This window comes from Vicia villosa, linkage group LG2, assembly GCF_029867415.1.
Source record: "Vicia villosa cultivar HV-30 ecotype Madison, WI linkage group LG2, Vvil1.0, whole genome shotgun sequence".
Taxonomy (NCBI): Eukaryota; Viridiplantae; Streptophyta; class Magnoliopsida; order Fabales; family Fabaceae; genus Vicia; species Vicia villosa.
The window spans coordinates 3,023,370-3,049,188 of NC_081181.1; the positions used below are offsets into that span (position 1 = coordinate 3,023,370).

Sequence of the window (25,819 nt, forward strand, 5' to 3'; positions counted from 1 at the left end):
AAGAGAAGTATTGTAAAAGAAAATATAAGAGGGTGAAAACTGAAACATTGAAACATTTAGGTCTTGTTCAAAACAGGGGAACTAAATCAATGGTATTTGTCTTGTCTCATTGGTAATGGAATAACATGTGGGTTTCTATGAAAACTCAATTGCCGAAGACAATTTTGTTAGTTTTTATGGTAACGACAAAATTTCTGCACCCATATTTATATACAACGACTAAAATTAAATTAAATAAATTACAATGTTGACATTTATTAATTTTATGAGTAGTGCTATTTAGTACGAAACAATTTGAAGAAGAAATGCAAGAATGAGTATGTGTCGCTATTTTAGTGGTAAATTTTAAATTAATTTTAAATTTAACTTTCTTTTTAATAGGGATCATGGAGTTGTGGTGATAATGGATGGTTGGGATTTATTCTTGTATTTCTTATTTTTCCACTTTCTTACTAATAAGCATTTTCCTAATTTTATTATTTTGTACAAAATATTTTCACGAACAGGCATGATGTATAAGATTAAGATCAGGAAAGAGAAATAGTTAGATAAGAGTTCCACTAAAACTCAGTTACCATAAAATGTGGAGCATGTAAAAATAATGATCTGTGTAGTTTATTTTTAATACAAAATCAAATATAGTTGATAGAAATTGCTTATGACACCTTTACCATTACTCATCCATTTTAGTAAAAATTTGAAAATACCTCTTGGAATTGTTTGGAGTTTGAAAATTGAATGCACCAAAAATCTACAAACCTAATCTTAAAACTACGTCAAATACAAGTAAAAACTATGTTTAGATTATAAAATTTAGATTTATCAAATGGTATCACATACACATAAAATACAGTTCAATTTGTCTGAATATTGAAATATGAGTTTACTTATTTTTGATATATATAACCATTTGTTATTTTGTAGTATCTAGAGATTGAAATCCAGATTTACCTTATACATTTACATATAATCGATTCATTTTAAAGTGTTTTGTTAACAATATATTAGATATATTTATATAAGTTTTAGATTATGGACCATACAAATGCAATCATGTCTCAGAAGTTAGTTTGGAGATTGAAATATAGATTCACAACCCCCCCCCCCCCCCCCCCCCCCCCCTTTTAACATATATGAAGAAGACATAAGTAAGCATGTCTCATATGTGTCTCTAGAGATTAAAATCCAACCCACACCCTTTTTATCATGTATGAAGGAGACACAAGCAGGCATGTCCCGGGGTGTCCCCGAAGATTGAAATACAAATTCACCACCTTTTTATCATGTATTAAATAGACACAAGCAGGTATATTCCATAGGTTTCTTTGAAGATTGAAGTCTGAATTCACCATGATTTCCTCGAGGACAATTGACAGTACTTGTTTCATGACATGCATACAAACACATTAAAACCTTAATTTCAATATTTATACAAGTAATGTTAGATATACATTAAAACACATCCAAAATATATCCTGATTACATCTGTTCTAGGTCAGTCAAACTTGCTAGCACCACATTTTTTAGAGTGAATCATTCCTTCATTCAGGAGAGCCTGAGGGACCCAAGCATTAAAGTTCTAGGAATATCGATAGTTACCATAGAAGATGTCTTAAAACATTCATGGATATCACCCTTTATAAATTTTATTGAGCAATGAGCACTCCCCTTTAATCAGTTGAGGCTTCTCCAATGAAGAGAAGAACCTAGTCGTACTATGTAATAGAAGAGGCTTATCATTATGACCAGAATCTATCGCATATACATCTTCATCAATAGGCGATTCCTTAGAAATTCCATTCTTTGAAGCATCTGACTCAGGTAAATCAGCTTCAGAATCTTTCAAGGGTTCAATACCATGTGAATGTTTGAAGTCCCTTTGACGTTGAGCGGGTGCTCCTAAATTTACAAGTAGTTTATTTGTTTCTTCAAGAAGCAAAGTTAATCCTTCATTCTTACTCTCTTTCACTATTCTCATGTAAGCTTCTTGATCATCACCCTTCAAGGCTTGGAATCTCAATTTCTCTGCACAGGTAACCTAATGATTTTGCCTTCCATGCCATGCTTGCAAAATAATTTATAAGAACTCATGTAACACCCCAAATTCTACCCGAAAAATATAATAAAATCAGAGTATAAATTCCAAACAAGTTCATTTGAGGTATCACATATTCGTCATTTCAAAAACAGTTACGGCTTATTTGCCTTCACATAGATACATAGCACATAAATTTAAAACGATAATCAAATCATTACTAAAAATCACTTTGTTTAAATTCAATAATTAACTCGCAGCGGAATCAACAAACTTCATAAATATTCAGTTCAAGTCGTAGCATCATTGCACGGTAACTTTAAGTTACAATTTAAACCAAAACCATATAAAAATTCAGCAAAAGAAATAATAATTAAAACAATCGCTTTATCCCCCCGAGTGCTACGTATCAGAGCAAGACACCAACTCGACTAACAGCAACTAAAGACTTCATAAAATCACTTCAAACTTCCACCGCTATCTTGAGTACCTGTCAATTTCCCATGGTAGGGAAACATCATTCAGAAAGGGTGAGATATCTACCAATATAAACAAACGCATGATAAACAATATATTAGAATTTAATCATACGAAATTATCACGTTACAGCTTTCAGACTACATTTATAATAACAATTAACCTGAACAGTTATATTAACAAAAATCAATAACAACAACATATTAATAGTTATAAAAACTATTTCTCATCTTCCAGACAATACCTGTCACAACACGTCATTAGTATAACAATTTATAATTACAACTCCATATTATCACAATTTAACAACAACTCAAGTCACATCACGTCACAATTAAATCACACTCATGCCGCATACAATGAGACTCTACAACTGCACATGCATGTGGTACCCAGGGCTTCAGCCCCCATCGCCAATTGCCAGTTAAACAGAGGCATCAAGGCATAAGCCTTCGTCACTAATTTGCCAATCCAGGCCGTCGCCAAAAATGCATATGTATATGAATGCAACAAACACACACAACAAACAACATCATCGTCACAAGGCATAAGCCTATATCGTCGCTATACTAATAAATAGAGGTATACATCGTCACTGAAACATCCTTCAACTTCGCATAAAACAACAACAATTATCACCACAACAACAACTAATTTCATCGAATCAACACGACAGAATCACAACAAATAATCAGGAATAATTTCCTACGAATTTAACCCCCACATATCATTCATCATGAGTCCGGTTATAGAGTTAGAACCCCACCCCTTACCTTGTATTCGGAGTCCGTTCTACAATTCTACCGATCGAAGCCATCTAGCCTTAGCTCCCAACCATTGCCTCTTTTAATCAGAATCAAAAGCTGAAAATTTTCCCAAATATGCAGCTACAGTGCGATGATCATATCTCACAACTCAGACCTTATTTTGAAGATCCCAACGGTCAAAAGTTAGCTATAGGTGTTTCGAACCTACCCACAAAATGTGGCGACGATCCAACGGTTAACGAATCGGGGATCTTCGATTTAGTGAGACTGCTGCAAGAAAAACGGGAATGAATTTCTCTCCTATTTTCTCTCTTCTCTACAACTTCCCATGACCAATTCCCCAAGACTTTTTCTCTTCTAATTAGCCTAATCCTTATCTTAACTTAATTTCATTAAACCTATTGGGCCTAACATTCACACCCCACGTTTTACTACCACCATCACTTAATTAAGTCCATATAGTAAATTTAGTATTTCTTCAATACTATTTCTACAACTTAATCAATTAATTGATCAACTAATTAATCATAAAACCCATGTCAATAATTCTCAACACTCCACAAATTCAATAATTAAATTCGAAATAATTTGAAAGTATTTAATTAAATAATTAATTAAATACCGGGTGTTACAACTCTCCCCCACTTAGAATATTTTCGTCCTCGAAAATTTATCCGATACACCCATCTTCAACTTCACTTCCACGTCCAACCATCAAACATAACAACCCATTGACACATCTCAAATCGACTACACATATGTCGACCATTCTGGTACTTCTTCAACATAACCGTTACTAACTTGTTAACTATTCCAACGCCATTCGAAAGTGCGAACATCGACGCCATGCGGCGACACTCTTTACGGTATCCCCAAAACTTCTCAAATGGTACACCTAATTCTTAAAATTTCTTCTAAACAAACCCTTTAATTGCTCCTTCAATTCACTCAACTCTGACACTAACGTTCAGCGCGACACCAACGCACAAGTCTGGTCCCAAGGACAAGCGTAAACGCAAACTTCATCTCTTTCCAACATCATCTTGTTACAAATAATTCTATTAAAGATGATGGAACCATTTTTAAAATAAATTTCATCTCGTTAGCTTTCCAACGCTTCAAACGGGACTCAAATCGGATGTCCAGAACTCAAGTTATGAATTTTTGAAGTTTCACAAAACATTCAGCAATTTCCTGCGTTTTGCTTACGGAATTTCCACTCCAAAACTCATTTTTCTTCAACTTAAACATATTCCAAAAAAACTCTTAACATATCTCCTCACTCCCAAACTTTTTATAACTCGAGAGACACATTCTTTCGTCGAAATTCAGTTTTCGAAACACCCAGACAACAATCCTCTTTGCGAACTTGCAACTGAACCACATCCGAGAAGCAAAGCTTCTCCCCCACTTCGCTCAAACTAATTCCTGCAACAACCAGAAAGCAACAAGTACCGACAGTGTTTCACACACTTGTCGCGTACAGAGGAATAAATAACATTAGACAACTTGGCCGGACGGACCAACCAGGCTCTGATACCACTAATGTAACACCCCAAATTCTACCCGAAAAATATAATAAAATCAGAGTATAAATTCCAAACAAGTTCATTTGAGGTATCACATATTCGTCATTTCAAAAACAGTTACGGCTTATTTGCCTTCACATAGATACATAGCACATAAATTTAAAACGATAATCAAATCATTACTAAAAATCACTTTGTTTAAATTCAATAATTAACTCGCAGCGGAATCAACAAACTTCATAAATATTCAGTTCAAGTCGTAGCATCATTGCACGGTAACTTTAAGTTACAATTTAAACCAAAACCATATAAAAATTCAGCAAAAGAAATAATAATTAAAACAATCGCTTTATCCCCCCGAGTGCTACGTATCAGAGCAAGACACCAACTCGACTAACAGCAACTAAAGACTTCATAAAATCACTTCAAACTTCCACCGCTATCTTGAGTACCTGTCAATTTCCCATGGTAGGGAAACATCATTCAGAAAGGGTGAGATATCTACCAATATAAACAAACGCATGATAAACAATATATTAGAATTTAATCATACGAAATTATCACGTTACAGCTTTCAGACTACATTTATAATAACAATTAACCTGAACAGTTATATTAACAAAAATCAATAACAACAACATATTAATAGTTATAAAAACTATTTCTCATCTTCCAGACAATACCTGTCACAACACGTCATTAGTATAACAATTTATAATTACAACTCCATATTATCACAATTTAACAACAACTCAAGTCACATCACGTCACAATTAAATCACACTCATGCCGCATACAATGAGACTCTACAACTGCACATGCATGTGGTACCCAGGGCTTCAGCCCCCATCGCCAATTGCCAGTTAAACAGAGGCATCAAGGCATAAGCCTTCGTCACTAATTTGCCAATCCAGGCCGTCGCCAAAAATGCATATGTATATGAATGCAACAAACACACACAACAAACAACATCATCGTCACAAGGCATAAGCCTATATCGTCGCTATACTAATAAATAGAGGTATACATCGTCACTGAAACATCCTTCAACTTCGCATAAAACAACAACAATTATCACCACAACAACAACTAATTTCATCGAATCAACACGACAGAATCACAACAAATAATCAGGAATAATTTCCTACGAATTTAACCCCCACATATCATTCATCATGAGTCCGGTTATAGAGTTAGAACCCCACCCCTTACCTTGTATTCGGAGTCCGTTCTACAATTCTACCGATCGAAGCCATCTAGCCTTAGCTCCCAACCATTGCCTCTTTTAATCAGAATCAAAAGCTGAAAATTTTCCCAAATATGCAGCTACAGTGCGATGATCATATCTCACAACTCAGACCTTATTTTGAAGATCCCAACGGTCAAAAGTTAGCTATAGGTGTTTCGAACCTACCCACAAAATGTGGCGACGATCCAACGGTTAACGAATCGGGGATCTTCGATTTAGTGAGACTGCTGCAAGAAAAACGGGAATGAATTTCTCTCCTATTTTCTCTCTTCTCTACAACTTCCCATGACCAATTCCCCAAGACTTTTTCTCTTCTAATTAGCCTAATCCTTATCTTAACTTAATTTCATTAAACCTATTGGGCCTAACATTCACACCCCACGTTTTACTACCACCATCACTTAATTAAGTCCATATAGTAAATTTAGTATTTCTTCAATACTATTTCTACAACTTAATCAATTAATTGATCAACTAATTAATCATAAAACCCATGTCAATAATTCTCAACACTCCACAAATTCAATAATTAAATTCGAAATAATTTGAAAGTATTTAATTAAATAATTAATTAAATACCGGGTGTTACAACTCTCCCCCACTTAGAATATTTTCGTCCTCGAAAATTTATCCGATACACCCATCTTCAACTTCACTTCCACGTCCAACCATCAAACATAACAACCCATTGACACATCTCAAATCGACTACACATATGTCGACCATTCTGGTACTTCTTCAACATAACCGTTACTAACTTGTTAACTATTCCAACGCCATTCGAAAGTGCGAACATCGACGCCATGCGGCGACACTCTTTACGGTATCCCCAAAACTTCTCAAATGGTACACCTAATTCTTAAAATTTCTTCTAAACAAACCCTTTAATTGCTCCTTCAATTCACTCAACTCTGACACTAACGTTCAGCGCGACACCAACGCACAAGTCTGGTCCCAAGGACAAGCGTAAACGCAAACTTCATCTCTTTCCAACATCATCTTGTTACAAATAATTCTATTAAAGATGATGGAACCATTTTTAAAATAAATTTCATCTCGTTAGCTTTCCAACGCTTCAAACGGGACTCAAATCGGATGTCCAGAACTCAAGTTATGAATTTTTGAAGTTTCACAAAACATTCAGCAATTTCCTGCGTTTTGCTTACGGAATTTCCACTCCAAAACTCATTTTTCTTCAACTTAAACATATTCCAAAAAAACTCTTAACATATCTCCTCACTCCCAAACTTTTTATAACTCGAGAGACACATTCTTTCGTCGAAATTCAGTTTTCGAAACACCCAGACAACAATCCTCTTTGCGAACTTGCAACTGAACCACATCCGAGAAGCAAAGCTTCTCCCCCACTTCGCTCAAACTAATTCCTGCAACAACCAGAAAGCAACAAGTACCGACAGTGTTTCACACACTTGTCGCGTACAGAGGAATAAATAACATTAGACAACTTGGCCGGACGGACCAACCAGGCTCTGATACCACTAATGTAACACCCCAAATTCTACCCGAAAAATATAATAAAATCAGAGTATAAATTCCAAACAAGTTCATTTGAGGTATCACATATTCGTCATTTCAAAAACAGTTACGGCTTATTTGCCTTCACATAGATACATAGCACATAAATTTAAAACGATAATCAAATCATTACTAAAAATCACTTTGTTTAAATTCAATAATTAACTCGCAGCGGAATCAACAAACTTCATAAATATTCAGTTCAAGTCGTAGCATCATTGCACGGTAACTTTAAGTTACAATTTAAACCAAAACCATATAAAAATTCAGCAAAAGAAATAATAATTAAAACAATCGCTTTATCCCCCCGAGTGCTACGTATCAGAGCAAGACACCAACTCGACTAACAGCAACTAAAGACTTCATAAAATCACTTCAAACTTCCACCGCTATCTTGAGTACCTGTCAATTTCCCATGGTAGGGAAACATCATTCAGAAAGGGTGAGATATCTACCAATATAAACAAACGCATGATAAACAATATATTAGAATTTAATCATACGAAATTATCACGTTACAGCTTTCAGACTACATTTATAATAACAATTAACCTGAACAGTTATATTAACAAAAATCAATAACAACAACATATTAATAGTTATAAAAACTATTTCTCATCTTCCAGACAATACCTGTCACAACACGTCATTAGTATAACAATTTATAATTACAACTCCATATTATCACAATTTAACAACAACTCAAGTCACATCACGTCACAATTAAATCACACTCATGCCGCATACAATGAGACTCTACAACTGCACATGCATGTGGTACCCAGGGCTTCAGCCCCCATCGCCAATTGCCAGTTAAACAGAGGCATCAAGGCATAAGCCTTCGTCACTAATTTGCCAATCCAGGCCGTCGCCAAAAATGCATATGTATATGAATGCAACAAACACACACAACAAACAACATCATCGTCACAAGGCATAAGCCTATATCGTCGCTATACTAATAAATAGAGGTATACATCGTCACTGAAACATCCTTCAACTTCGCATAAAACAACAACAATTATCACCACAACAACAACTAATTTCATCGAATCAACACGACAGAATCACAACAAATAATCAGGAATAATTTCCTACGAATTTAACCCCCACATATCATTCATCATGAGTCCGGTTATAGAGTTAGAACCCCACCCCTTACCTTGTATTCGGAGTCCGTTCTACAATTCTACCGATCGAAGCCATCTAGCCTTAGCTCCCAACCATTGCCTCTTTTAATCAGAATCAAAAGCTGAAAATTTTCCCAAATATGCAGCTACAGTGCGATGATCATATCTCACAACTCAGACCTTATTTTGAAGATCCCAACGGTCAAAAGTTAGCTATAGGTGTTTCGAACCTACCCACAAAATGTGGCGACGATCCAACGGTTAACGAATCGGGGATCTTCGATTTAGTGAGACTGCTGCAAGAAAAACGGGAATGAATTTCTCTCCTATTTTCTCTCTTCTCTACAACTTCCCATGACCAATTCCCCAAGACTTTTTCTCTTCTAATTAGCCTAATCCTTATCTTAACTTAATTTCATTAAACCTATTGGGCCTAACATTCACACCCCACGTTTTACTACCACCATCACTTAATTAAGTCCATATAGTAAATTTAGTATTTCTTCAATACTATTTCTACAACTTAATCAATTAATTGATCAACTAATTAATCATAAAACCCATGTCAATAATTCTCAACACTCCACAAATTCAATAATTAAATTCGAAATAATTTGAAAGTATTTAATTAAATAATTAATTAAATACCGGGTGTTACAACTCTCCCCCACTTAGAATATTTTCGTCCTCGAAAATTTATCCGATACACCCATCTTCAACTTCACTTCCACGTCCAACCATCAAACATAACAACCCATTGACACATCTCAAATCGACTACACATATGTCGACCATTCTGGTACTTCTTCAACATAACCGTTACTAACTTGTTAACTATTCCAACGCCATTCGAAAGTGCGAACATCGACGCCATGCGGCGACACTCTTTACGGTATCCCCAAAACTTCTCAAATGGTACACCTAATTCTTAAAATTTCTTCTAAACAAACCCTTTAATTGCTCCTTCAATTCACTCAACTCTGACACTAACGTTCAGCGCGACACCAACGCACAAGTCTGGTCCCAAGGACAAGCGTAAACGCAAACTTCATCTCTTTCCAACATCATCTTGTTACAAATAATTCTATTAAAGATGATGGAACCATTTTTAAAATAAATTTCATCTCGTTAGCTTTCCAACGCTTCAAACGGGACTCAAATCGGATGTCCAGAACTCAAGTTATGAATTTTTGAAGTTTCACAAAACATTCAGCAATTTCCTGCGTTTTGCTTACGGAATTTCCACTCCAAAACTCATTTTTCTTCAACTTAAACATATTCCAAAAAAACTCTTAACATATCTCCTCACTCCCAAACTTTTTATAACTCGAGAGACACATTCTTTCGTCGAAATTCAGTTTTCGAAACACCCAGACAACAATCCTCTTTGCGAACTTGCAACTGAACCACATCCGAGAAGCAAAGCTTCTCCCCCACTTCGCTCAAACTAATTCCTGCAACAACCAGAAAGCAACAAGTACCGACAGTGTTTCACACACTTGTCGCGTACAGAGGAATAAATAACATTAGACAACTTGGCCGGACGGACCAACCAGGCTCTGATACCACTAATGTAACACCCCAAATTCTACCCGAAAAATATAATAAAATCAGAGTATAAATTCCAAACAAGTTCATTTGAGGTATCACATATTCGTCATTTCAAAAACAGTTACGGCTTATTTGCCTTCACATAGATACATAGCACATAAATTTAAAACGATAATCAAATCATTACTAAAAATCACTTTGTTTAAATTCAATAATTAACTCGCAGCGGAATCAACAAACTTCATAAATATTCAGTTCAAGTCGTAGCATCATTGCACGGTAACTTTAAGTTACAATTTAAACCAAAACCATATAAAAATTCAGCAAAAGAAATAATAATTAAAACAATCGCTTTATCCCCCCGAGTGCTACGTATCAGAGCAAGACACCAACTCGACTAACAGCAACTAAAGACTTCATAAAATCACTTCAAACTTCCACCGCTATCTTGAGTACCTGTCAATTTCCCATGGTAGGGAAACATCATTCAGAAAGGGTGAGATATCTACCAATATAAACAAACGCATGATAAACAATATATTAGAATTTAATCATACGAAATTATCACGTTACAGCTTTCAGACTACATTTATAATAACAATTAACCTGAACAGTTATATTAACAAAAATCAATAACAACAACATATTAATAGTTATAAAAACTATTTCTCATCTTCCAGACAATACCTGTCACAACACGTCATTAGTATAACAATTTATAATTACAACTCCATATTATCACAATTTAACAACAACTCAAGTCACATCACGTCACAATTAAATCACACTCATGCCGCATACAATGAGACTCTACAACTGCACATGCATGTGGTACCCAGGGCTTCAGCCCCCATCGCCAATTGCCAGTTAAACAGAGGCATCAAGGCATAAGCCTTCGTCACTAATTTGCCAATCCAGGCCGTCGCCAAAAATGCATATGTATATGAATGCAACAAACACACACAACAAACAACATCATCGTCACAAGGCATAAGCCTATATCGTCGCTATACTAATAAATAGAGGTATACATCGTCACTGAAACATCCTTCAACTTCGCATAAAACAACAACAATTATCACCACAACAACAACTAATTTCATCGAATCAACACGACAGAATCACAACAAATAATCAGGAATAATTTCCTACGAATTTAACCCCCACATATCATTCATCATGAGTCCGGTTATAGAGTTAGAACCCCACCCCTTACCTTGTATTCGGAGTCCGTTCTACAATTCTACCGATCGAAGCCATCTAGCCTTAGCTCCCAACCATTGCCTCTTTTAATCAGAATCAAAAGCTGAAAATTTTCCCAAATATGCAGCTACAGTGCGATGATCATATCTCACAACTCAGACCTTATTTTGAAGATCCCAACGGTCAAAAGTTAGCTATAGGTGTTTCGAACCTACCCACAAAATGTGGCGACGATCCAACGGTTAACGAATCGGGGATCTTCGATTTAGTGAGACTGCTGCAAGAAAAACGGGAATGAATTTCTCTCCTATTTTCTCTCTTCTCTACAACTTCCCATGACCAATTCCCCAAGACTTTTTCTCTTCTAATTAGCCTAATCCTTATCTTAACTTAATTTCATTAAACCTATTGGGCCTAACATTCACACCCCACGTTTTACTACCACCATCACTTAATTAAGTCCATATAGTAAATTTAGTATTTCTTCAATACTATTTCTACAACTTAATCAATTAATTGATCAACTAATTAATCATAAAACCCATGTCAATAATTCTCAACACTCCACAAATTCAATAATTAAATTCGAAATAATTTGAAAGTATTTAATTAAATAATTAATTAAATACCGGGTGTTACAACTCTCCCCCACTTAGAATATTTTCGTCCTCGAAAATTTATCCGATACACCCATCTTCAACTTCACTTCCACGTCCAACCATCAAACATAACAACCCATTGACACATCTCAAATCGACTACACATATGTCGACCATTCTGGTACTTCTTCAACATAACCGTTACTAACTTGTTAACTATTCCAACGCCATTCGAAAGTGCGAACATCGACGCCATGCGGCGACACTCTTTACGGTATCCCCAAAACTTCTCAAATGGTACACCTAATTCTTAAAATTTCTTCTAAACAAACCCTTTAATTGCTCCTTCAATTCACTCAACTCTGACACTAACGTTCAGCGCGACACCAACGCACAAGTCTGGTCCCAAGGACAAGCGTAAACGCAAACTTCATCTCTTTCCAACATCATCTTGTTACAAATAATTCTATTAAAGATGATGGAACCATTTTTAAAATAAATTTCATCTCGTTAGCTTTCCAACGCTTCAAACGGGACTCAAATCGGATGTCCAGAACTCAAGTTATGAATTTTTGAAGTTTCACAAAACATTCAGCAATTTCCTGCGTTTTGCTTACGGAATTTCCACTCCAAAACTCATTTTTCTTCAACTTAAACATATTCCAAAAAAACTCTTAACATATCTCCTCACTCCCAAACTTTTTATAACTCGAGAGACACATTCTTTCGTCGAAATTCAGTTTTCGAAACACCCAGACAACAATCCTCTTTGCGAACTTGCAACTGAACCACATCCGAGAAGCAAAGCTTCTCCCCCACTTCGCTCAAACTAATTCCTGCAACAACCAGAAAGCAACAAGTACCGACAGTGTTTCACACACTTGTCGCGTACAGAGGAATAAATAACATTAGACAACTTGGCCGGACGGACCAACCAGGCTCTGATACCACTAATGTAACACCCCAAATTCTACCCGAAAAATATAATAAAATCAGAGTATAAATTCCAAACAAGTTCATTTGAGGTATCACATATTCGTCATTTCAAAAACAGTTACGGCTTATTTGCCTTCACATAGATACATAGCACATAAATTTAAAACGATAATCAAATCATTACTAAAAATCACTTTGTTTAAATTCAATAATTAACTCGCAGCGGAATCAACAAACTTCATAAATATTCAGTTCAAGTCGTAGCATCATTGCACGGTAACTTTAAGTTACAATTTAAACCAAAACCATATAAAAATTCAGCAAAAGAAATAATAATTAAAACAATCGCTTTATCCCCCCGAGTGCTACGTATCAGAGCAAGACACCAACTCGACTAACAGCAACTAAAGACTTCATAAAATCACTTCAAACTTCCACCGCTATCTTGAGTACCTGTCAATTTCCCATGGTAGGGAAACATCATTCAGAAAGGGTGAGATATCTACCAATATAAACAAACGCATGATAAACAATATATTAGAATTTAATCATACGAAATTATCACGTTACAGCTTTCAGACTACATTTATAATAACAATTAACCTGAACAGTTATATTAACAAAAATCAATAACAACAACATATTAATAGTTATAAAAACTATTTCTCATCTTCCAGACAATACCTGTCACAACACGTCATTAGTATAACAATTTATAATTACAACTCCATATTATCACAATTTAACAACAACTCAAGTCACATCACGTCACAATTAAATCACACTCATGCCGCATACAATGAGACTCTACAACTGCACATGCATGTGGTACCCAGGGCTTCAGCCCCCATCGCCAATTGCCAGTTAAACAGAGGCATCAAGGCATAAGCCTTCGTCACTAATTTGCCAATCCAGGCCGTCGCCAAAAATGCATATGTATATGAATGCAACAAACACACACAACAAACAACATCATCGTCACAAGGCATAAGCCTATATCGTCGCTATACTAATAAATAGAGGTATACATCGTCACTGAAACATCCTTCAACTTCGCATAAAACAACAACAATTATCACCACAACAACAACTAATTTCATCGAATCAACACGACAGAATCACAACAAATAATCAGGAATAATTTCCTACGAATTTAACCCCCACATATCATTCATCATGAGTCCGGTTATAGAGTTAGAACCCCACCCCTTACCTTGTATTCGGAGTCCGTTCTACAATTCTACCGATCGAAGCCATCTAGCCTTAGCTCCCAACCATTGCCTCTTTTAATCAGAATCAAAAGCTGAAAATTTTCCCAAATATGCAGCTACAGTGCGATGATCATATCTCACAACTCAGACCTTATTTTGAAGATCCCAACGGTCAAAAGTTAGCTATAGGTGTTTCGAACCTACCCACAAAATGTGGCGACGATCCAACGGTTAACGAATCGGGGATCTTCGATTTAGTGAGACTGCTGCAAGAAAAACGGGAATGAATTTCTCTCCTATTTTCTCTCTTCTCTACAACTTCCCATGACCAATTCCCCAAGACTTTTTCTCTTCTAATTAGCCTAATCCTTATCTTAACTTAATTTCATTAAACCTATTGGGCCTAACATTCACACCCCACGTTTTACTACCACCATCACTTAATTAAGTCCATATAGTAAATTTAGTATTTCTTCAATACTATTTCTACAACTTAATCAATTAATTGATCAACTAATTAATCATAAAACCCATGTCAATAATTCTCAACACTCCACAAATTCAATAATTAAATTCGAAATAATTTGAAAGTATTTAATTAAATAATTAATTAAATACCGGGTGTTACAACTCTCCCCCACTTAGAATATTTTCGTCCTCGAAAATTTATCCGATACACCCATCTTCAACTTCACTTCCACGTCCAACCATCAAACATAACAACCCATTGACACATCTCAAATCGACTACACATATGTCGACCATTCTGGTACTTCTTCAACATAACCGTTACTAACTTGTTAACTATTCCAACGCCATTCGAAAGTGCGAACATCGACGCCATGCGGCGACACTCTTTACGGTATCCCCAAAACTTCTCAAATGGTACACCTAATTCTTAAAATTTCTTCTAAACAAACCCTTTAATTGCTCCTTCAATTCACTCAACTCTGACACTAACGTTCAGCGCGACACCAACGCACAAGTCTGGTCCCAAGGACAAGCGTAAACGCAAACTTCATCTCTTTCCAACATCATCTTGTTACAAATAATTCTATTAAAGATGATGGAACCATTTTTAAAATAAATTTCATCTCGTTAGCTTTCCAACGCTTCAAACGGGACTCAAATCGGATGTCCAGAACTCAAGTTATGAATTTTTGAAGTTTCACAAAACATTCAGCAATTTCCTGCGTTTTGCTTACGGAATTTCCACTCCAAAACTCATTTTTCTTCAACTTAAACATATTCCAAAAAAACTCTTAACATATCTCCTCACTCCCAAACTTTTTATAACTCGAGAGACACATTCTTTCGTCGAAATTCAGTTTTCGAAACACCCAGACAACAATCCTCTTTGCGAACTTGCAACTGAACCACATCCGAGAAGCAAAGCTTCTCCCCCACTTCGCTCAAACTAATTCCTGCAACAACCAGAAAGCAACAAGTACCGACAGTGTTTCACACACTTGTCGCGTACAGAGGAATAAATAACATTAGACAACTTGGCCGGACGGACCAACCAGGCTCTGATACCACTAATGTAACACCCCAAATTCTACCCGAAAAATATAATAAAATCAGAGTATAAATTCCAAACAAGTTCATTTGAGGTATCACATATTCGTCATTTCAAAAACAGTTACGGCTTATTTGCCTTCACATAGATACATAGCACATAAATTTAAAACGATAATCAAATCATTACTAAAAATCACTTTGTTTAAATTCAATAATTAACTCGCAGCGGAATCAACAAACTTCATAAATATTCAGTTCAAGTCGTAGCATCATTGCACGGTAACTTTAAGTTACAATTTAAACCAAAACCATATAAAAATTCAGCAAAAGAAATAATAATTAAAACAATCGCTTTATCCCCCCGAGTGCTACGTATCAGAGCAAGACACCAACTCGACTAACAGCAACTAAAGACTTCATAAAATCACTTCAAACTTCCACCGCTATCTTGAGTACCTGTCAATTTCCCATGGTAGGGAAACATCATTCAGAAAGGGTGAGATATCTACCAATATAAACAAACGCATGATAAACAATATATTAGAATTTAATCATACGAAATTATCACGTTACAGCTTTCAGACTACATTTATAATAACAATTAACCTGAACAGTTATATTAACAAAAATCAATAACAACAACATATTAATAGTTATAAAAACTATTTCTCATCTTCCAGACAATACCTGTCACAACACGTCATTAGTATAACAATTTATAATTACAACTCCATATTATCACAATTTAACAACAACTCAAGTCACATCACGTCACAATTAAATCACACTCATGCCGCATACAATGAGACTCTACAACTGCACATGCATGTGGTACCCAGGGCTTCAGCCCCCATCGCCAATTGCCAGTTAAACAGAGGCATCAAGGCATAAGCCTTCGTCACTAATTTGCCAATCCAGGCCGTCGCCAAAAATGCATATGTATATGAATGCAACAAACACACACAACAAACAACATCATCGTCACAAGGCATAAGCCTATATCGTCGCTATACTAATAAATAGAGGTATACATCGTCACTGAAACATCCTTCAACTTCGCATAAAACAACAACAATTATCACCACAACAACAACTAATTTCATCGAATCAACACGACAGAATCACAACAAATAATCAGGAATAATTTCCTACGAATTTAACCCCCACATATCATTCATCATGAGTCCGGTTATAGAGTTAGAACCCCACCCCTTACCTTGTATTCGGAGTCCGTTCTACAATTCTACCGATCGAAGCCATCTAGCCTTAGCTCCCAACCATTGCCTCTTTTAATCAGAATCAAAAGCTGAAAATTTTCCCAAATATGCAGCTACAGTGCGATGATCATATCTCACAACTCAGACCTTATTTTGAAGATCCCAACGGTCAAAAGTTAGCTATAGGTGTTTCGAACCTACCCACAAAATGTGGCGACGATCCAACGGTTAACGAATCGGGGATCTTCGATTTAGTGAGACTGCTGCAAGAAAAACGGGAATGAATTTCTCTCCTATTTTCTCTCTTCTCTACAACTTCCCATGACCAATTCCCCAAGACTTTTTCTCTTCTAATTAGCCTAATCCTTATCTTAACTTAATTTCATTAAACCTATTGGGCCTAACATTCACACCCCACGTTTTACTACCACCATCACTTAATTAAGTCCATATAGTAAATTTAGTATTTCTTCAATACTATTTCTACAACTTAATCAATTAATTGATCAACTAATTAATCATAAAACCCATGTCAATAATTCTCAACACTCCACAAATTCAATAATTAAATTCGAAATAATTTGAAAGTATTTAATTAAATAATTAATTAAATACCGGGTGTTACAACTCTCCCCCACTTAGAATATTTTCGTCCTCGAAAATTTATCCGATACACCCATCTTCAACTTCACTTCCACGTCCAACCATCAAACATAACAACCCATTGACACATCTCAAATCGACTACACATATGTCGACCATTCTGGTACTTCTTCAACATAACCGTTACTAACTTGTTAACTATTCCAACGCCATTCGAAAGTGCGAACATCGACGCCATGCGGCGACACTCTTTACGGTATCCCCAAAACTTCTCAAATGGTACACCTAATTCTTAAAATTTCTTCTAAACAAACCCTTTAATTGCTCCTTCAATTCACTCAACTCTGACACTAACGTTCAGCGCGACACCAACGCACAAGTCTGGTCCCAAGGACAAGCGTAAACGCAAACTTCATCTCTTTCCAACATCATCTTGTTACAAATAATTCTATTAAAGATGATGGAACCATTTTTAAAATAAATTTCATCTCGTTAGCTTTCCAACGCTTCAAACGGGACTCAAATCGGATGTCCAGAACTCAAGTTATGAATTTTTGAAGTTTCACAAAACATTCAGCAATTTCCTGCGTTTTGCTTACGGAATTTCCACTCCAAAACTCATTTTTCTTCAACTTAAACATATTCCAAAAAAACTCTTAACATATCTCCTCACTCCCAAACTTTTTATAACTCGAGAGACACATTCTTTCGTCGAAATTCAGTTTTCGAAACACCCAGACAACAATCCTCTTTGCGAACTTGCAACTGAACCACATCCGAGAAGCAAAGCTTCTCCCCCACTTCGCTCAAACTAATTCCTGCAACAACCAGAAAGCAACAAGTACCGACAGTGTTTCACACACTTGTCGCGTACAGAGGAATAAATAACATTAGACAACTTGGCCGGACGGACCAACCAGGCTCTGATACCACTAATGTAACACCCCAAATTCTACCCGAAAAATATAATAAAATCAGAGTATAAATTCCAAACAAGTTCATTTGAGGTATCACATATTCGTCATTTCAAAAACAGTTACGGCTTATTTGCCTTCACATAGATACATAGCACATAAATTTAAAACGATAATCAAATCATTACTAAAAATCACTTTGTTTAAATTCAATAATTAACTCGCAGCGGAATCAACAAACTTCATAAATATTCAGTTCAAGTCGTAGCATCATTGCACGGTAACTTTAAGTTACAATTTAAACCAAAACCATATAAAAATTCAGCAAAAGAAATAATAATTAAAACAATCGCTTTATCCCCCCGAGTGCTACGTATCAGAGCAAGACACCAACTCGACTAACAGCAACTAAAGACTTCATAAAATCACTTCAAACTTCCACCGCTATCTTGAGTACCTGTCAATTTCCCATGGTAGGGAAACATCATTCAGAAAGGGTGAGATATCTACCAATATAAACAAACGCATGATAAACAATATATTAGAATTTAATCATACGAAATTATCACGTTACAGCTTTCAGACTACATTTATAATAACAATTAACCTGAACAGTTATATTAACAAAAATCAATAACAACAACATATTAATAGTTATAAAAACTATTTCTCATCTTCCAGACAATACCTGTCACAACACGTCATTAGTATAACAATTTATAATTACAACTCCATATTATCACAATTTAACAACAACTCAAGTCACATCACGTCACAATTAAATCACACTCATGCCGCATACAATGAGACTCTACAACTGCACATGCATGTGGTACCCAGGGCTTCAGCCCCCATCGCCAATTGCCAGTTAAACAGAGGCATCAAGGCATAAGCCTTCGTCACTAATTTGCCAATCCAGGCCGTCGCCAAAAATGCATATGTATATGAATGCAACAAACACACACAACAAACAACATCATCGTCACAAGGCATAAGCCTATATCGTCGCTATACTAATAAATAGAGGTATACATCGTCACTGAAACATCCTTCAACTTCGCATAAAACAACAACAATTATCACCACAACAACAACTAATTTCATCGAATCAACACGACAGAATCACAACAAATAATCAGGAATAATTTCCTACGAATTTAACCCCCACATATCATTCATCATGAGTCCGGTTATAGAGTTAGAACCCCACCCCTTACCTTGTATTCGGAGTCCGTTCTACAATTCTACCGATCGAAGCCATCTAGCCTTAGCTCCCAACCATTGCCTCTTTTAATCAGAATCAAAAGCTGAAAATTTTCCCAAATATGCAGCTACAGTGCGATGATCATATCTCACAACTCAGACCTTATTTTGAAGATCCCAACGGTCAAAAGTTAGCTATAGGTGTTTCGAACCTACCCACAAAATGTGGCGACGATCCAACGGTTAACGAATCGGGGATCTTCGATTTAGTGAGACTGCTGCAAGAAAAACGGGAATGAATTTCTCTCCTATTTTCTCTCTTCTCTACAACTTCCCATGACCAATTCCCCAAGACTTTTTCTCTTCTAATTAGCCTAATCCTTATCTTAACTTAATTTCATTAAACCTATTGGGCCTAACATTCACACCCCACGTTTTACTACCACCATCACTTAATTAAGTCCATATAGTAAATTTAGTATTTCTTCAATACTATTTCTACAACTTAATCAATTAATTGATCAACTAATTAATCATAAAACCCATGTCAATAATTCTCAACACTCCACAAATTCAATAATTAAATTCGAAATAATTTGAAAGTATTTAATTAAATAATTAATTAAATACCGGGTGTTACAACTCTCCCCCACTTAGAATATTTTCGTCCTCGAAAATTTATCCGATACACCCATCTTCAACTTCACTTCCACGTCCAACCATCAAACATAACAACCCATTGACACATCTCAAATCGACTACACATATGTCGACCATTCTGGTACTTCTTCAACATAACCGTTACTAACTTGTTAACTATTCCAACGCCATTCGAAAGTGCGAACATCGACGCCATGCGGCGACACTCTTTACGGTATCCCCAAAACTTCTCAAATGGTACACCTAATTCTTAAAATTTCTTCTAAACAAACCCTTTAATTGCTCCTTCAATTCACTCAACTCTGACACTAACGTTCAGCGCGACACCAACGCACAAGTCTGGTCCCAAGGACAAGCGTAAACGCAAACTTCATCTCTTTCCAACATCATCTTGTTACAAATAATTCTATTAAAGATGATGGAACCATTTTTAAAATAAATTTCATCTCGTTAGCTTTCCAACGCTTCAAACGGGACTCAAATCGGATGTCCAGAACTCAAGTTATGAATTTTTGAAGTTTCACAAAACATTCAGCAATTTCCTGCGTTTTGCTTACGGAATTTCCACTCCAAAACTCATTTTTCTTCAACTTAAACATATTCCAAAAAAACTCTTAACATATCTCCTCACTCCCAAACTTTTTATAACTCGAGAGACACATTCTTTCGTCGAAATTCAGTTTTCGAAACACCCAGACAACAATCCTCTTTGCGAACTTGCAACTGAACCACATCCGAGAAGCAAAGCTTCTCCCCCACTTCGCTCAAACTAATTCCTGCAACAACCAGAAAGCAACAAGTACCGACAGTGTTTCACACACTTGTCGCGTACAGAGGAATAAATAACATTAGACAACTTGGCCGGACGGACCAACCGGGCTCTGATACCACTAATGTAACACCCCAAATTCTACCCGAAAAATATAATAAAATCAGAGTATAAATTCCAAACAAGTTCATTTGAGGTATCACATATTCGTCATTTCAAAAACAGTTACGGCTTATTTGCCTTCACATAGATACATAGCACATAAATTTAAAACGATAATCAAATCATTACTAAAAATCACTTTGTTTAAATTCAATAATTAACTCGCAGCGGAATCAACAAACTTCATAAATATTCAGTTCAAGTCGTAGCATCATTGCACGGTAACTTTAAGTTACAATTTAAACCAAAACCATATAAAAATTCAGCAAAAGAAATAATAATTAAAACAATCGCTTTATCCCCCCGAGTGCTACGTATCAGAGCAAGACACCAACTCGACTAACAGCAACTAAAGACTTCATAAAATCACTTCAAACTTCCACCGCTATCTTGAGTACCTGTCAATTTCCCATGGTAGGGAAACATCATTCAGAAAGGGTGAGATATCTACCAATATAAACAAACGCATGATAAACAATATATTAGAATTTAATCATACGAAATTATCACGTTACAGCTTTCAGACTACATTTATAATAACAATTAACCTGAACAGTTATATTAACAAAAATCAATAACAACAACATATTAATAGTTATAAAAACTATTTCTCATCTTCCAGACAATACCTGTCACAACACGTCATTAGTATAACAATTTATAATTACAACTCCATATTATCACAATTTAACAACAACTCAAGTCACATCACGTCACAATTAAATCACACTCATGCCGCATACAATGAGACTCTACAACTGCACATGCATGTGGTACCCAGGGCTTCAGCCCCCATCGCCAATTGCCAGTTAAACAGAGGCATCAAGGCATAAGCCTTCGTCACTAATTTGCCAATCCAGGCCGTCGCCAAAAATGAATATGTATATGAATGCAACAAACACACACAACAAACAACATCATCGTCACAAGGCATAAGCCTATATCGTCGCTATACTAATAAATAGAGGTATACATCGTCACTGAAACATCCTTCAACTTCGCATAAAACAACAACAATTATCACCACAACAACAACTAATTTCATCGAATCAACACGACAGAATCACAACAAATAATCAGGTATAATTTCCTACGAATTTAACCCCCACATATCATTCATCATGAGTCCGGTTATAGAGTTAGAACCCCACCCCTTACCTTGTATTCGGAGTCCGTTCTACAATTCTACCGATCGAAGCCATCTAGCCTTAGCTCCCAACCATTGCCTCTTTTAATCAGAATCAAAAGCTGAAAATTTTCCCAAATATGCAGCTACAGTGCGATGATCATATCTCACAACTCAGACCTTATTTTGAAGATCCCAACGGTCAAAAGTTAGCTATAGGTGTTTCGAACCTACCCACAAAATGTGGCGACGATCCAACGGTTAACGAATCGGGGATCTTCGATTTAGTGAGACTGCTGCAAGAAAAACGGGAATGAATTTCTCTCCTATTTTCTCTCTTCTCTACAACTTCCCATGACCAATTCCCCAAGACTTTTTCTCTTCTAATTAGCCTAATCCTTATCTTAACTTAATTTCATTAAACCTATTGGGCCTAACATTCACACCCCACGTTTTACTACCACCATCACTTAATTAAGTCCATATAGTAAATTTAGTATTTCTTCAATACTATTTCTACAACTTAATCAATTAATTAATCAACTAATTAATCATAAAACCCATGTCAACAATTCTCAACACTCCACAAATTCAATAATTAAATTCGAAATAATTTGAAAGTATTTAATTAAATAATTAATTAAATACCGGGTGTTACAATGGGTATCTTTGATAACCTTTTTTCACCATCCTCCGCTGCTTCACTCTCTTGGCGTTATCACAGCTAGTCTCATCACCTAAATCAAATCAGTCAGAGAGAATAGGACATCCTCAATAGCCATTAAAAAAATAGCCAACAGATTCATAGTTAGATAGCCTTTCTAAGAATTATTTTATCGAACAGGTGGAGGATCATCATCCCTAGCCTGTTTTGACTAGGATGGAGGCATCGACATGCCAATTAACTTTCCACAAAGGATGGATTCTTCCTTCATCTTCTTCTTACATATTCTATTTCGTTGAGCTATAGTGAGTTTCTCCGTCTCATAAACGTGTTCTTCTTCGCAGCTTGTTGAGGCATTTTCATAGACAACCAAAGTGCATAAAATTGTGAAAAATGTTTCACAATCATGTAAATTTTCAAAAAGTTTCATTTGGAGTTGAAATCGAACCTGAAATAACATCTCATTGGATTCCAATTCGATCAATTATTTTACTATAAATTAAAATACTATAAATACAAAATTAAAAAAGAATAAAAATTTGTATTTAAATGTTCAAGTGATACATTAATCAACTTACTTGCCCCTAAGAGGAAACAAAACCCACCAAAGCCAAGAACATTCAACAAATGAGTAACCTGAAGAAACAACAAAAAAACACATCAAAATTGAAACTTTTTCTAACATTGAAATACCCAAATTGAAAAAGCATAAAAAAATACCTTGTTGATGAAACTTTCATGTTCTTCAGCGTGTTTTGTCTAAGAAGCAAAAGTTGACGGTGGAAGAAGATGAAAGTGGAAGGCTGAGTCGAAGAATGAGGAATGGGAAGAAAAATATGAAGAGAGAGAGAGAGAGAGAGAGAGAGAGAGAGAGAAACGTTGGAAGACTGTTGATTTCAGAAGTGAGTTGTCTAGGGGAATGGGTGGCACGATTATTTCAACTCAAAAAGTTGTTTTGAATTAAAAAATTATTACTTTTCCCAATTCATTTAGTTGTAGTAGCACTATTAAGACAAAAGGTGTTTGCATTTTGTAAACAAATGAAAGTTAATATATTTCGGTTAGCACTAAAGGTATAATTTGGTTGGAAATAATTAGAAATGGACAAAATTTGATCCCAAAATAATGATGTGGCAAAAGATCAAAGACGGGTAAATTTGTGATTTTCATAACAATAAATTTTCTTATATTATAGATTATTATTACGTAATTGGAAGAGGGAACAGTAGAATAAAAATAATAAGATGAAAAAGAAAGAACTTAAGAGATGAAAGACTAGAAAAGAATATGTGATATGTATTTGGAAAATAAATATAAGAAGAAGGTGCAATACCGCTAGGATAGATTTGAGAAGACTTCAACTGAAACCTTAAGTATGAGAAAGAGAAAATCATTTGTAATCGTAAGGCTAAGACATAATAGGTTTGAGTTTGAGTTGGATATAAGTTAATTGAAATTTGAGGGATTGCAACATAATGCGGTTTGATTTGGTTTGTAAAATACAAACCGCAAATCGAACTGAACCGCGCGGTTTGTTAAAAAATGACTCAAACACATTCGAACCAAATGCAATTTTTTGCAATTTTAATTTGATTTGGTTCGATTTTGCAATTTTTTATTGGATCGGTTTGGTTTTGAACATCTTTAATGTCATGTGATGTTTAATTTGACATGCATAGAGATGGATGGTGAATGTGGAAGAAAATTATTGGTGATAATAATCAATAATAGGACAAGAACTAGCCAACAACTCACGTGGCTGTCCAAATCACTCAATAATACACTTTATGTTTGTCTTTTAAGACCAAAGTAAAAGCGACTCAGCCTTTTATTAACGAAATCACGGTAATATTCAGTTAATATATTAATGATGAACGCACAATAATTTGATGTCCACAAGTTTGTTTGTTTGCTTGGGTAGTTGCACCTCATCGAATGGAAGGTTAGGTTGAAGGTCTATTTTGTATCTTCTCACAAAACAAGGCATTAGAACGTGAGCTTAATTGTGGAAACTTCAATCTAAATATAGTATAGGTCTTGAATTTGAGTAAGGCTATTTAATCATTTATTTAAAAAATTCTATAAAGTTTAATGTCCTCTCTTGATCCAGAGTTTTTTTTTTAAAAGATTTATATAAGGTTAACAAATAGGTATGTCTGCTAAATTTAAATGTGCTGTAAAAACTCGCAAAAAATAAGATGGAGTAAGATAAACATGTTTGAAGATGTATGTTTAAATAATTATTCTGTCCCGCAAAAAGTTAGTGTGAGGCGGGATGGTCCGTGAGCATGGAGTCTTTTTAGTCTAAAAATTGCAAAATTATACGTAAAAGCTCGCATCCGCAGACAAATGGGACGGAACGGGGCACATATATTTAAAGCGTGCGAGCTAAAACCTTGATGGAAATTTTTTAAATAGACACATACATAATAAATTCTTTTACACAACTAATCACATAATTTTAATTAATTAAAAAATAAATACGAATTTTTTTCTTTCCTTCATAATCACAATCACCTGATAAATCTAAATTTAAAAAAAATTAAAATTAAAATAAATTAAAAATTTTCTCTCTTTTTATTGGTTGTTCTAAAGAATATGGATTTAAGGTCGTTTCCATGCAAGAATTTCTCAACCTTGATCCGCCCCGCGAAAAAGTACAACAAAACGGACATGTCTGCCGAGCCGGAGCCGTTTTTTCATCGCTAGATTTATGTGTCAAATGTGAAAAGAAATCTCCCAGTGAGTTTTAGTATT

General features: G+C 35.4%; 1 long non-coding RNA gene across 1 annotated transcript; it reads right to left on the reverse strand.

Moving 5' to 3' along the window:
• Positions 1-2,134: 2,134 nt before the first annotated feature.
• LOC131648800 (uncharacterized) lies at positions 2,135-24,061 on the reverse strand. Its single transcript, XR_009298174.1, has 3 exons — positions 23,783-24,061; positions 23,641-23,698; positions 2,135-23,510 (listed from the first exon to the last, which is right to left on the reverse strand). It is a non-coding gene; the product is annotated as an uncharacterized LOC131648800 (long non-coding RNA).
• Positions 24,062-25,819: the final 1,758 nt, after the last annotated feature.